General features: G+C 41.5%; 1 pseudogene; it reads left to right on the top strand.

The window, feature by feature from the left end:
• Nucleotides 1–1,938: 1,938 nt before the first annotated feature.
• Nucleotides 1,939–10,287, top strand: LOC147454362 (uncharacterized; annotated as a pseudogene).
• Nucleotides 10,288–14,518: the final 4,231 nt, after the last annotated feature.

The following is a 14,518-nucleotide window of genomic DNA, read 5'->3' as shown; positions in this document are numbered from 1 at the left end:
TGGTGACACTTGGCCTCTCTAACCTGCAACTTTTCCATATTTGTGAACAAAAGCAACCTTTGTGCCAAGCACCACAAAACAAGTAGAGGCAACACATTATACTTCAAAGTTTATGATAAGAAGAACACAACCAAAAGAAAGAAGTATATTGTTACCTTGCAAAAAGGGGTGTTTTATTCAAATATGTGATGGTATTGGCAAGATATTGAAGAACCATCAACATTCATCTCACCGACGGTACGACGTTCTTGGGATGACCTCTGCTCACCCTCAAGTGTGGCCTTCGGTGCAAACGCCACGGACAAGAAAACATGTATGCATACGATTTCTAATGTCCGTGAGCACCATGGCAGCTGTTGTGTGAGGAAGCAAAAGATGAAAAGAGAGAGGGGGGAGGGAGAGGAAGGAACATGGGAGGAGAGAAGGAGGCAGTGGGGGAGAGGGAGGAACATGGGAGGAGAGAGGGGGTAGTGGGGGAGAGGGGGAGAGAGAGGGGAGGAGGAGGAGAGAGGGGAGCAGGGAGGGAGAGGAGAGGGAGAAAGGAGGGAGGAGAAAGAGAGAACAAAGGTTTTTTTTTTGAAAAATTGGACTTTTAGTGCTTGTAGGTTTTAAAAAAGGTCAAAAAATGATTTTTTGATATGCATATATGTTGGGGGGAAGTTTCAAGTAAAAAAGAAGTAATTTTTTTTTTGAAAAAAAGCCAAATTTTAGCTCTTAGTGACCCACGTTTTGCTGATGTGGCCACACCTCTTTACTCCCTTCACTTTCAAAAAGCTAGAGAGAGAAGGTGACCTCCTAGGTCCACATCTTACATGTGTCTAAAAAAAAGGCTAGAAAAGCCTACTCAAAACTAGCTTCTTGAATGCCCTTGTTCCCTTAACCCTACACAATATTAGCCTTAATCCCTAAAAATTAGGATTCCTTACAAGGCCCATGCAAGGTCCATATTTCTCATAATGAGGAATGATTAAATTACTTGATGAGCCTTTTCCAAACACTTAATTCTGAGAAATATTGTGAAGGTGTTGCCATTTTGATAGCTTGTAACTGATTATCTTGGCTTGAATGGGGAGGCAAGATGAATTGGTTGAAACTAAATGTGTTGTCTGATTAGTTAGGAAACTAGTTACAACCTAATTATAGCAGATAAAGGAAAGAAAATGAATTAAAAGTTTCTAAATAAAGATATGGTGGGAACAACCAGATGAATTTCCCTGAACGAGGGTATGCAACAGATTGCATACTGCTTATTGTTTAATGATGTTTGATAGACTGTTATCTTTCTGATTTAGTTAAGTACTACCTCGAGAAAGGATTTTCATGAAATGGTTCGGTGGGTGGGCAGATCCGGAGGGTCAGATGGCTGGATGTTAATTTAAATTTTTTATGTTAAACGCTATGAATACGTGGGATAAAAATGGGTTACCGAGGACGAGCAAGACTAGGTAGGATTGCAAGATTCCTCTTCTTAGCAGAAAGTGATAACTGCCGTGTCTGCTTGTCAGGAAAAAGGAATTATCGCCATGAACCAAGCGAGAACAAGAAAGCAAGAGTAGATCCTCAAGTTAAAGATAAAGAGAATCAAGATTAAGGACCACAATTATGGGTGTGGAAAGCTGTCAAGGACAGATTGATTATGAGAAGCGGATAGAATTATTGAATGAAGGGAAGTATCCCCTTGGGTTGGCATTCGAGATAGACCGGAGTCCTGTCTGAGTATCGGTCTCAAGTGGGAGGAATACTTGCAGATAGATCTACATCATTCCCTGGAACGGTCTGCAGGACTGAGAGAGGTGAGTAGGGTCGAGTCTGGATATGGCCCTCAGAGAGAGAGAGAGAGAGAGAGAGAGAGAGAGAGAGAGAGAGAGAGAGAGAGAGAGAGAGAGAGAGAGAGAGAGAGAGAGAGAGAGAGAGATTGCAACCCTGCACTGAATGACAATGGCGACTCAAACTCCACCCAAAGATGCCCTGTCATAAAAATTAATATCTATCCAACCCAAATGATTTTCTCATATTAAACTGATCACTTAATGTGGGAGAATACACGGGAACAAGGGTTAAGATATAGACATGTGCTTATAGATCCACCTCAACACGGGGCCAATGGTTAAGGGGCCCAAATGAGAGATGGTCTATCAAAGAGCAAGGCTAACCAATGGAGCATAAGACCTTAGGGTTAGCTTCATTGAAGACCTCCAATAATGTGTGTAAAAGTGCTTTGACCTTAGGCAAGCTAGGGCTGAGCTTGAGGTGGGAACCCGGCCTAAGCTCGAGGTGCTTGTCCTGCTTAAGGTGCTTGTCGTCCTTGAGGTGCTTGACATGCTTGAGGTGCTTGATTAAGATGCTTGAGGTGCTTGACTGGATCCATGCTTGAGGTGCTTGACTTGCTACATGATTAAGGTGCTTGAGGTGCCTTGAGATGCTTGCCTGAGATGCTTGTGGGAACACCCCCTAGTTCAAGTGCTTTGTCATGCTTGATGACTAAGGGGCTTGCTCATCCAAAGTCAAAAAGATCCCTACAAGGAGGGGGGTGAGCCTACAAGGGGGGGGATGAGAGAGAACACACACACACACACACACACACACACACACACAGCAAGGACACTTGTCAAGTTCCTCCCCATGTTGCCCTCATGGTGTGCCTGAAGCCTATTGGTTGGCCACCCAAGGGGTCCAATGATAATTTATGATATTTAATTAATTGATTTTGCATTTATCAAGTCCTTTCTCTCAAAGGGGAAAGGGGGACACTTGTCTTAAGGCTACCCATGTTGCTTGTAATGGCTCCTGCTTGTGATTGGCTAGGCCTGGAGGGGTCCAATGAGCTTCAAGCATGAGCTACAAGGGGGGGTCGACCCAAGCAAGCTAGGGGGGTGCTTAGGGGGTATACTCACCCACAAACACTCACAAACACTCTCATTGTGTGCTATGCAAAGTGCAAGAGCTCCATCTCCTTCTCCAAGCTCCTTGAGAAGTTGAGAGCCTACACCAACTCTCTTGGCTATGGAATGCAAATCCAACCAAGAGCTATGCTTCAATGCTTAGGCTTTCCATCTCCTCCTTCTTCATTACTATGCTATTATGTATGCTAGCAACAAGAGTATGATAAGTGAGGAACTACTTCTTTCTCCTATGAAATGTTTCTTCTTCCTCTTCCCTACCCTCATTCCCTGCTAGCTCTCTCCACCTTCGAAGGTGTTTGAGGTCTTGGGATTGAGGCTTGGAATAGTTAATGCTTTCTACAAGTGCATGTTATGCTTATTTCAAGAAGGCTAATGGTTTATTGCAAGTAGATTAATTACTTAATGCAAGTAGATTAATTGTATTGCAAGGTAGATTAATTATTGCTTTAAGCACAAGTTGATGCATAAAAAGTATACATCTTCATGCACTCAAATGATTTAGGGAACACAAAGATTAATGATGTTCACAAGTTCTTGATTGTTTCCAAGCTAAGATTGATTGTTGAAATTATGCAAAAGCTTGGTGTGTGAACCTTTCATCTTCATATTGCCAAGGAGGTCTCAAGGAACACAAAGATTGTATTGTACCAAGTCTCTCTTAATGAGAGAATCTATAATACAAATTCCTTTTGGAGGGGGGACCGGCTCCACATAAATCCGGTCCTCAACTGTTGTCATATTCTCTACACTCTCTCTCTTGTAAAAGTATTGTTCATGCCTAGTTAATTAAGTGTTATGATAGAGTTGCTACTACCAATTAAGTTCACCCTCGATGCTCTCAAAATTGCTCACTCTAATTCTCTTAAGTCCGCTATTCTCTAAGTTCATAGGCTATTCCCATTACATTGGTATCAGAGCATTTGGTTTCTCTTTTCTTGCTTAAGAAGAGGGGTCCTTAAGTAGCCTATAAATGGTTGATGTTGTTAATTATAATAGGGTAAGTGGAACTGGGATCTAATATCGGTTTTGTTAAGCCCACTATGTGGGGGATGGTGCACACCTCGGGAGCTTTGGACTTAATAATGGAGTCTTTTTAGACTTGCCTACGGCTTTACCAATATTGAGCCATAAGAAGTCCGAAAGGAGCTAGCCCTTGGCAACTCTGCTATGTTAGACCTACTCCTCTACTCTCTATAATTAACCACTTTGAGCCGTGGGTGTAGATACTTAAGAGCCGATTTTCAAAGGCTAAGAGGAGTGGCAACTAAGGTTTTGTATTGCCAAAGCATACACTAAGTATAAACATAAATTTTGTTAACATGGATGACAATAATCAAGAGAGTAGAATGAACATTGATAGCTTTGATTTTGCACATGAAAGTGCTAATGATGATGCTCCCATGCTTATCAAATGTCTTGTTTCTAAGCTGCAACAAGCTATGGCAAACCCATTCCTACAAGGCGAAGTTTTCCAAGAACTTCATAGTTATGGGATTCTCCAAACTCCCCCAAAAGAGAGAGCACCTGAGAAGTCTCTTCATGATATTTCCAAGAGAGGGCTCTCTACGGTGAGAGAAGAGGAGAACCCATACGAAGCGCTTAAATGTTTACTAGCGGGATTACCTCCATCCAAGAAGAAAGACAAAGTCTCTACTTTAGAGCCTTCACCAAGAGGAGGAGAAGGAAGTGAGTCTTCCAATACTTCCCAAGATATGGCTCCAAGAAGACGGCAACCTCAACGATCTTCAACTTCCCCCAAGGGGGAAAGATCACTGTAAAGTCCTCCTCCTCGTTATCACAAAAGGGAAGAGAGGTACCAAATAAAAGAAAAGGAGAGAAAGAGGTCACCCTCTTCTCCATCTTCATCAACTTCCTCATATTCCAATGAAGGTAGCGGCTCTTCTCTCAAAGAGCCCCAGAGGAAAGGCCATCGCAAGTTCTATCCGGTATGGAGAAGGTCCAAGAAGCTAAAGAAGTTCAAAGAGGGAGGGAAGAACACCACTTTCCTTGCCTATGCTGGCACCTTTGGTGCTATGGACAAGGTCTTGGCCTTCATCCAACAACTTGATGCAGCCTTTGGTGATGAGGACTTCAGAGAGTCCTCTAAACTGCGTCAAGTATCTATGCATTACCAAAGTTCCGCTCGACAATGGTGGGATAGCCTACAAGCCCAAAGAAAAGCTCCAAAGACATGGAAGGCTTTAAGAGCCTCCATCATAAAACAGTTTCTGGCAAGCAACGCTCAAGAAAATGTCCTCACAGAATGGCAAAACTTGAAACTCTCTCCCTACGAGTCTATCCAAAAGTATGTAGATAAGTTTTGGGATTTATTTCTCAAAGCCACTATCTACAAAAAGATAGACTTTGGGGAGCAAGAGCAACAATTGTGTGCGGGTATTTCTGAAGAGAAGGCCGAGTATATTAACTCACAAAGGCCTAATACCATATCGGCGGTCATACACCATACTATGGTCGCCTCTCAAATTGATTCCCAACAAGGGGTTAAGGGAAACTCTAAATCCATGGACGTGAAGGATCAAAATGAGCCTAGAGGGAGGAATAATGCTCAAACTTCCTCCAAAGGCAACTCTAGCAACACCGATAACAAAGCTAAGGAGAAAGGAGTCTATAAAGGTAAGAATAAACTCTCTGCAATAGAGATAAAGTGTTATCGTAAGGATAACACAAATGCTACAAGTGTGGACAACAAGGGCATGTCTATCGTGCTTGTCCCCAAAGAAATGCACGCAACAAGCCACCTTGAGTTTCTATGTTGGAAACTCCAAAAGAGGATGCTTATAGAAAAAGGCTTTTGTTTTTCCTATGCTAGGAGATATATACATACATGTTTATGAGTCGGGTAGTATCCTATTCCTTGTAAATATGCATGCTTTCACAAGTTAATGAAAATTTATATTTTCATATACATGATTTCTGTTAGAAAGTCTGTAAATGAATTTAATGTTTCAACCAATAACAATATTATTAAATTAAAAAAAAAAAAAGGGAATCAAGAGGAATTAGAATTGTCTAAATTCCTAAATGGATTCCAAAATGTTTTTATTGATGATATTCCCGTGAGCTATCTCCACAATGAGGGGACAATGGCCATACAATGGAGCTTTTACCATGAAGCTCACTGCTTAATAAGCCTCCTTATTGAGCTTTACGAGATCCACAAGAGGAGTTCGAAAAGGCAATAACATGGACTGGTAAGTTTCGAGAGAGATTCAATAATTAGGTCACATTATATCTAAAGGTGGTATTTCTATGGATCCACAAAAAGTAGAGGTAATAAAAGATGGCCTAATCCAAGGAATCTACATGAGTTGCAAAGCTCTAAGGGTATGAGTGCATACTAGAGATGCTTCATAAGAAAAATCCATGCTTATAGCAGGTCCAATACATGACTTAACAAAAAAGAACGTTAAGTATACATGGACCGCAAAGAGAGAAAAATATTTCTAAAAAGTTTAAAGAGAAACTTATTTCTCAACTTATGGGATCTCTCAAAGCTATTTGAGGTCCAATGTAATGCCTGGATGATTGCCTTTGAGCAAAACTTTGCTTCAAGAAGGGAATACCATAGCATACGAGATTCAAAGACTCAACTCCAATGAGCGAATGTTGGTCATATACAAAAGGACCTATGAGCTGTTTTAAATGCTCTAGACACATGGAAGTACTTCTTGCGGACTCCATTCATGATGCAAACCAAGATCTCGGACAATCAAATGAGGTAGGAAAATTTCTTTTTGCAATTTAAATTCTACTTTGCTCACATTGCTGGCAAGCACAATCATGTAGCCGATGCACTTTCCCAATGGCCAAGGGTAGATAGGATATCAATAGCAACTTACAATGAGCTATGTTTTATGATAGTTAAATATGCTTCTAACCCAGGCTTTAGGGATATGATAATAGCCTTATAAATGGAAGAAAAAGAACCACTCACGTAAAAGGATGGTTATCTTCCATACATCAATAGGCTATATCTTCCTTACTTCCCATGCTCCTTCCATATGCGGGGCAAAGAGAAATTCGAATTTACTCTGCTAGGAGTAAAAGCATACTTGTATTGGCTTACCAAGAAACAATAACATACAAGAGAATGTTTCAAAATGTATGGTATACCAAAAGATGAAGTATGAAAAAAGGACCATGGCTTGCCAACATCCAATTGTGTCGAATAGAAATCCTACTATGACCACTAATTTTAGTCTCTATCAGAATTAGAGTAATCCTCTTATGTCGGCCTACTATTCCAACGGATGGCCAAAAGCAAAGTTACAAAACTAATGATCCTTGATCTACTAAAAGCCTGTGATTCGAAGTAGATCAATGCTCAAAATGAGAGAATTACTTATCTTAACAACAATATGTCTCTAATAACGTGAACATACTTCTAAGGAGAAACTACCTTTCAAGGCTAAAGACGGAAGATCCAAAAGTCCCTTGTAGCTTAAGATACCTGGGAATATCTTCATTGCAAAGGAGTATAGCCGAGATCAAAACGAATCTTTTTACAAGATTAAACAGGCTATATCCATTTATTAGCTAGGCAAAAGAGGCTCCTGCCGTTACGCACAAAAGAGCCTTATCCTTTAAAAAAAAAAAAAAAAGTTGGGTCTTACTAAACTTTCCCAAGGCTCATCTAAGGCAAATTACACACAAATGAAGACCCGCCACAGATCGAGGATGAAGCAGAGGAGCTCCAACCCAAGTTCATCCTTCAACAAGAAGACAAGGTATTAAGAAATGGTAAGATTACTGACAGTATCTTATTTAATTATCCTTTCAAAGATGCTAAATGCATGCAAACAACATGGCTTAAGGATAATATGAACCTTGTTAATGATTCTTACAATGACACAAAAGAGCAAGAAAATGTAAAAGAAATGCATTTTAAATGATCAATGTTTTTGTCTTATAGGACTCTCTTTTTATGTTTTGTACACAAATTTTAAAGTATGCATACTTAGGATCATGTTTGTGGTGACTACGTCTCCCAAACACCAAGTAGACCTTGTCACTCTACTTTGGAAGTATGATATGGACTAAAAAGAGCAGACATGCTTGCGGCAGACAATGTCTCTCAAGCACCAAGTGGATTAGTCATCCACTCTGGAATGATGTCGTAGGGTAAAAATGGATCCTCTACCCACTAAGACCAACGGACTAATGGGTGAGACTTTACCATCTCTACCTCATAGTCGAGGACGACTATGATTTCAAGAGAGATGCCCTGTCATAAAAATTAATATCTATCCAACCCAAATGATTTTCTCATATTAAACTGATCACTTAATGTGGGAGAATACACGGGAACAAGGGTTAAGATATAGACATGTGCTTATAGATCTATCTCAACACGGGGCCAATGGTTAAGGGGCCCAAATGAGAGATGGTCTATCAAAGAGCAAGGCTAACCAATGGAGCATAAGACCTTAGGGTTAGCTTCATTGAAGACCTCCAATAATGTGTGTAAAAGTGCTTTGACCTTAGGCAAGCTAGGGCTGAGCTTGAGGTGGGAACCCGGCCTAACCTCGAGGTGCTTGTCCTGCTTAAGGTGCTTGTCGTGCTTGACATGCTTGAGGTGCTTGACTGGCTCCATGCTTGAGGTGCTTGACTTGCTACATGATTAAGGTGCTTGAGGTGCCTTGAGATGCTTGCCTGAGATGCTTGTGGGAACACCCCCTAGTTCAAGTGCTTTGTCATGCTTGATGACTAAGGGGCTTGCTCATCCAAAGTCAAAAAGATCCCTACAAGGAGGGGGGCGAGCCTACAAGGGGGGGGATGAGAGAGAACACACACACACACACACACACACACACACACACACACACACACACACACACACACACACACACACACACACACACACACACACACACACACAGGGAAGCCCCCAGCTTGAAGAGGCAGCAAGGACACTTGTCAAGTTCCTCCCCATGTTGCCCTCATGGTGTGCCTGAAGCCTATTGGTTGGCCACCCAAGGGGTCCAATGATAATTTAGGATATTTAATTAATTGATTTTGCATTTATCAAGTCCTCTCTCTCAAAGGGGAAAGGGGGACACTTGTCTTAAGGCTACCCATGTTGCTTGTAATGGCTCCTGCTTGTGATTGGCTAGGCCTGGAGGGGTCCAATGAGCTTCAAGCATGAGCTACAAGGGGGGGTCGACCCAAGCAAGCTAGGGGGGTGCTTAGGGGCTATACTCACCCACAAACACTCACAAACACTCTCATTGTGTGCTATGCAAAGTGCAAGAGCTCCATCTCCTTCTCCAAGCTCCTTGAGAAGTTGAGAGCCTACACCAACTCTCTTGGCTATGGAATGCAAATCCAACCAAGAGCTATGATTCAATGCTTAAGCTTGCCATCTCCTCCTTCTTCATTACTATGCTATTATGTATGCTAGCAACAAGAGTATGATAAGTGAGGAACTACTTCTTTCTCCTATGAAATGTTTCTTCTTCCTCTTCCCTACCCTCATTCCCTGCTAGCTCTCTCCACCTTCGAAGGTGTTTGAGGTCTTGGGATTGAGGCTTGGGATAGTTAATGCTTTCTACAAGTGCATGTTATGCTTATTTCAAGAAGGCTAATGGTTTATTGCAAGTAGATTAATTACTTAATGCAAGTAGATTAATTGTATTGCAAGGTAGATTAATTATTGCTTTAAGCACAAGTTGATGCATAAAAAGTATACATCTTCATGCACTCAAATGATTTAGGGAACACAAAGATTAATGATGTTCACAAGTTCTTGATTGTTTCCAAGCTAAGATTGATTGTTGAAATTATGCAAAAGCTTGGTGTGTGAACCTTTCATCTTCATATTGCCAAGGAGGTCTCAAGGAACACAAAGATTGTATTGTACCAAGTCTCTCTTAATGAGAGAATCTATAATACAAATTCCTTTTGGAGGGGGGACCGGCTCCACATAAATCCGGTCCTCAACTGTTGTCATATTCTCTACACTCTCTCTCTTGTAAAAGTATTGGTCAAGCCTAGTTAATTAAGTGTTATGATAGAGTTGCTACTACCAATTAAGTTCACCCTCGATGCTCTCAAAATTGCTCACTCTAATTCTCTTAATTCCGCTATTCTCTAAGTTTATAGGCCATTCCCATTACATGCCCCAGCTGCTGAAGACCCTAAGTTGGATCTTTTTGAAGATGATGACGAGTTTGAAGAGTTCGAGAATGAAGAGTGGAATGATGAAGAGGAGGAAAAATATGCTTTACAACAATGGGAGGATGATTGTGATGGCGATGATGTGTATGATGATTTCTCATAGCAGTTGCGAAAGAAGCTCGAGAAATGATCTAACAGCTAGTTGTTAGCCATTTTTCTTGATGGAAGGATTGAGTTTCTTGAGTAGGATCATATACTTTCTTGAAGCATCTATGCATTGGGAAGTAAAATCTCATTGGCCTGATCACAAGAAGTTTTGGAGAAATTCTCACAATAATTCCCACATTCTGACTTACAACATCATGAGCTTCTGTGAGGGAGGCACCGGATACCTAGCTAGGTACGATTGGGCCCTCAATCGTACCTTATCCGGTGCCTCCCTCACAAAAGCTCATGATGTTATCCATTGTATGAAAAACACTGAGAAAGGCTTCGTTTTCTTACATGAGAAAATTTCCAAATCTTCTTGTGGATGAAAGCAAAACTGCAAATATGTATGGCTGTTTCCTTATTGCAGCTGCTGCTTACCTTTTACATGTTTTATGTGCCAAATTAAGAGAGAGAGCGAGCGAGAGAGAGAGAGAGAGAGAGAGAGAGAGAGAGAGAGAGAGAGAGAGAGAGAGAGAGAGAGAGAGAGAGAGAGAGAGAGAGAGAGAGAGAGAGAGAGAGAGAGAGAGAGAGAGCATGACCCACACACACACACCTTCACGTTTAAGCTGCATGTTTCCCTCACACATGAAGACAAGTCTAGTGACTAAGATCACCTCATGGAGACTCTCCTACGTCTCGCCTCACGACGTAATTAAAGGTCGCTGCTTTCTGTGAACAGAGAGCTAGCCATTGCCACAAAGGAGTTTCTTGATAGAAGCATGGCAAGTAGAGCCACCTTTGATGATGTTGCGGTAGAGAGAGAGAGAGAGAGAGAGAGAGAGAGAGAGAGAGAGAGAGAGAGAGAGAGGGAGAGAGAGAGGGCACCATACAGAGAGATCTTGCCTGTAGCGATCCTGGTAGGACGTTGCGACCACTGTCATCCACGAAGATGATTGGGTCTAGGTCAAGCCCCTTTCAGAGGCCCTTGAGAATCTTCTTGCCGAACATGCCGTCTGGCACAGAGAATGCCTCCAGCTTGTTTGAAAGGGTAGCCCTGCTGCTCAGTGTTCGGGAAAAATCATTTTTTCAAACATACAAAATTCCTTTCCTTAAATTTGTCAAGAGAAAATTATAAAAAATTAGGGTACTTTTTTAAGTTTTTACACTGTTTTTCTCTATTTTGGGGTGGAATTTCTCCTTTTCTCCTTGCCCTCAAATGGCATTTTTGAAATTGGAAACGGCACGATACTAAGCTGAGATACATTTTTCCCGATCATTGCTACTGCTAGATCACTTGGATGAGGGCTTTGCCAGCCTTGTTTTGCGTGCCTTTGCGTCGCAGCCAAGAACTCGAGAACGAAAACAAAAAACCTTCTAATTGAAAAACTTTTTAGTGAATCTTGGAAATAACTAGGGGCATCAAAAAAAGTAAAAAATGGAGACTCCTCGAACTTGAGAATAACAAGGACATAGAATTGGCGAGGGCGGGATACACGTCAGCAAATATGTCCTTTCTTGATTTTAAAGCATGTGCCTTCGCATCTTCTTCCTCTTGAAGATGGTGCAGTATTCGGGAAAAATCATTTTTCCAAACATACAAAATTTCTTTCCTTGAATTTGTCAAGAGGAAATTTTAAAAAATTAGGTTACTTTTTTAGGTTTTTACACTATTTTCCTCTATCTAGGAGCGGAATTTCTCCTTTTCCCCTTGCGCTCAACCGGCATTTGAGAAATTGAAATTCCTTTCCTTGAATTTGCCAAGAGGAAATTTTAAAAAATTAGGTTACTTTTTTAGGTTTTTACACTATTTTCCTCTATCTAGGAGCGGAATTTCTACTTTTCCCCTTGCACTCAACCGGCATTTTAGAAATTGAAAAAGGCACGATATTAAGTTGAGACACATTTTTCCCGAACACTGAGATGGTGTAATCTCCAACTCTGCCAAAAAGGACAGACTTGAGCAAGGGGGCAACATTGATGATGCACACAAGGCTGGAGTAGAAGCCCTGCGTGCAGATCCACTCTTAATTGGGCAAAAGACCCTAGATATTGAACATCACAAAGGAACGTAAGAGAGTATGCCTCCACCCACTCAAACCTGATCATAAAAACCAACAATAAATCGGCCTTACTGCTAGATTGTACTTAGTAAAAATAGACCAGAACAAGCCCACCATGAGCGCTAGTCAACATATTTCCTCTAATCAAATTTCAATTAAGTACAAGCATTCTCTTTAAGATTAATGAATATCCTACATCTATTGTATTTGTCTTAATGCATGTTTTGTGTATGGCAGAGAAGACATATATTCACAACACTTGACATTTCGATTGTAACAGTGCGACTCCAACTCGATAGCACCACAAGGTCCATTTTCTGCATCCAATTTCTCATGTTTGCATTTGCTTGGCGTAACACATAAACACTATCGGGCAGGGCATGAATTTCCTTTCTTGGAGAGACCACAGTGCCAACTCTCCACCATACTTTTGTATGGCACTTCTGCATGACGTTGTATACTTTGGAATTTCAATCTGTGACGTTTCATCGCAAGACAAAATGTTTAACTATTCACATTGCTTTTTTGTAGCTTGACTCAAATATCGGCTTGTAGATTGGAGAATTGAGAAGCACCAGTACAACATTGCAGATGAGTAAAAACACTTCATTTCTTGTTGCAGCTCATTACCACTTTATCCACTTGCTTGTTTTAAAATTTTGCACATTAGTCCGTTCGGTTTGTTTTACTCGGACGTTGTTTTCAGAATTATACATTCGATGTCGATCAAGATTTGCACATGTTAATATTGCACACAACTTTTAGTATTTCTTAGATGTATATCCCTTTCACACAGTGCCACCGTTGCCGAATTAGTCATGGTCTTGTTTCCTTTACTTCTAGATGCTAAATCTCAATTTGTACATGTCCTGGTATATTCTATAGATGTTATTTAGCAAGGCCCACCAAGCAAGACTAGTTTGAGTATTGTAGTGTGTATATAGCTGTTTATTGGTGCATGCTAGCTTTTGTAAGAGGTACGAGCGCTGATCGCATGCATGTGCAAGTTTTTGCTTTAGAGTGCATATAACCATAGAGAGTATAAAAACAAAAAAAGGAGGGGAGAACAAACAAGATTTGAGAGTACTCTTCCAAGACCACAAAACTCTAAGAGGAGAACAAACAAAATAATTTAGAGTTACATCTCTTTGTCGTAAGCAAGAAATTTTAAGGTGAAGACTATGCATGCTCCTCAACCCCAAGCACATAGCCATTCACATTCATATAGAGTGATGCCCAAAGTGATGTAATGCACACGATGAATATGACGGTATTAGCCCTATGATGTTAGCCATGTGGATGCGATTCTTTCTCTCTTACTCTCTTTAAACAAATAAAAAGCTCTCTTCTCACGGGAAAAATTTGGCATGTCCTTGTGAGATCATCACAACAATATGGTGCATATCAAGACATAGGCCCTATGGGGGATGGCACACAAATGGGGAGCTGACAGGAAAGGGGCAATACATAGGAGATGCCTATCACAACAATATGGTGCATATAAAGACAGAGAGACCTGCATCTTTCTTCTTTCTTCTTTCTTCTCTTTGTATCTAAACTAAGATAATATGGCGGAAGGGAGAGCCCTTTACGCGTGTCAAAATCTGCGACATGAAGACTAGACTCCAAAACTGAAAGAAGTCCCTGATAAAGAGGGAGAGAGAAAGAGACAGAGAATCCGCCAAAGACGGCCTGCCGTATTAGTACGAATTGTATAGTAAAGGAAGGTGAGCCACCAAAAAATGACTGGGAGCCACCACACTCTCTCTCTCTCTCTCTCTCTCTCGTGGCGCCGGACACTCACGAAGGAGGTTATAGTAGCATCCGTGTGGCTGGAAATGCATGCGGACGCACTCTCGCTCAAGCCTCCACGCTGATTGGATACTCAAAACCACCCGCCACGTGGCTGCATGAACACAGGCGCTATTGTCCAAGCTTCCTGCCACGCAAGCCTGCTCCCACTCATGGTGGCTCCTTGAAGTTCGGGAGTCCTGTGAGGGTGCTAATAATGCTGTCTGTCTCTCGGCATGGACGCAAAGCAGAAAAGCCTGCATAGTATTCTCTCTCACGATGCCCGCCATAGTTACGAAGCTCTTTCATTGCCAAACATACTACTCTACAACATCAAACCGAAACGTGTAACTGTCATTGCAGGCGATGGCAAGCTTTGTTGAGCGGGGGGGAAGAAGGAGGCGGTGAAGCGGCTGCAGGTCTGGCCCAGCGTTCTATCAAGCCTCAGTCCTCTTTCAAAAGGTTTGGTGACTGTTC

Source organism: Adiantum capillus-veneris, chromosome 7 (assembly GCF_014529385.1).
Source record: "Adiantum capillus-veneris isolate H3 chromosome 7, ASM1452938v2, whole genome shotgun sequence".
NCBI lineage: Eukaryota > Viridiplantae > Streptophyta > Polypodiopsida > Polypodiales > Pteridaceae > Adiantum > Adiantum capillus-veneris.
The sequence above is the reverse complement of the archived record's forward strand: the minus strand, read 5'-3'. Positions and strand labels throughout refer to the sequence as shown.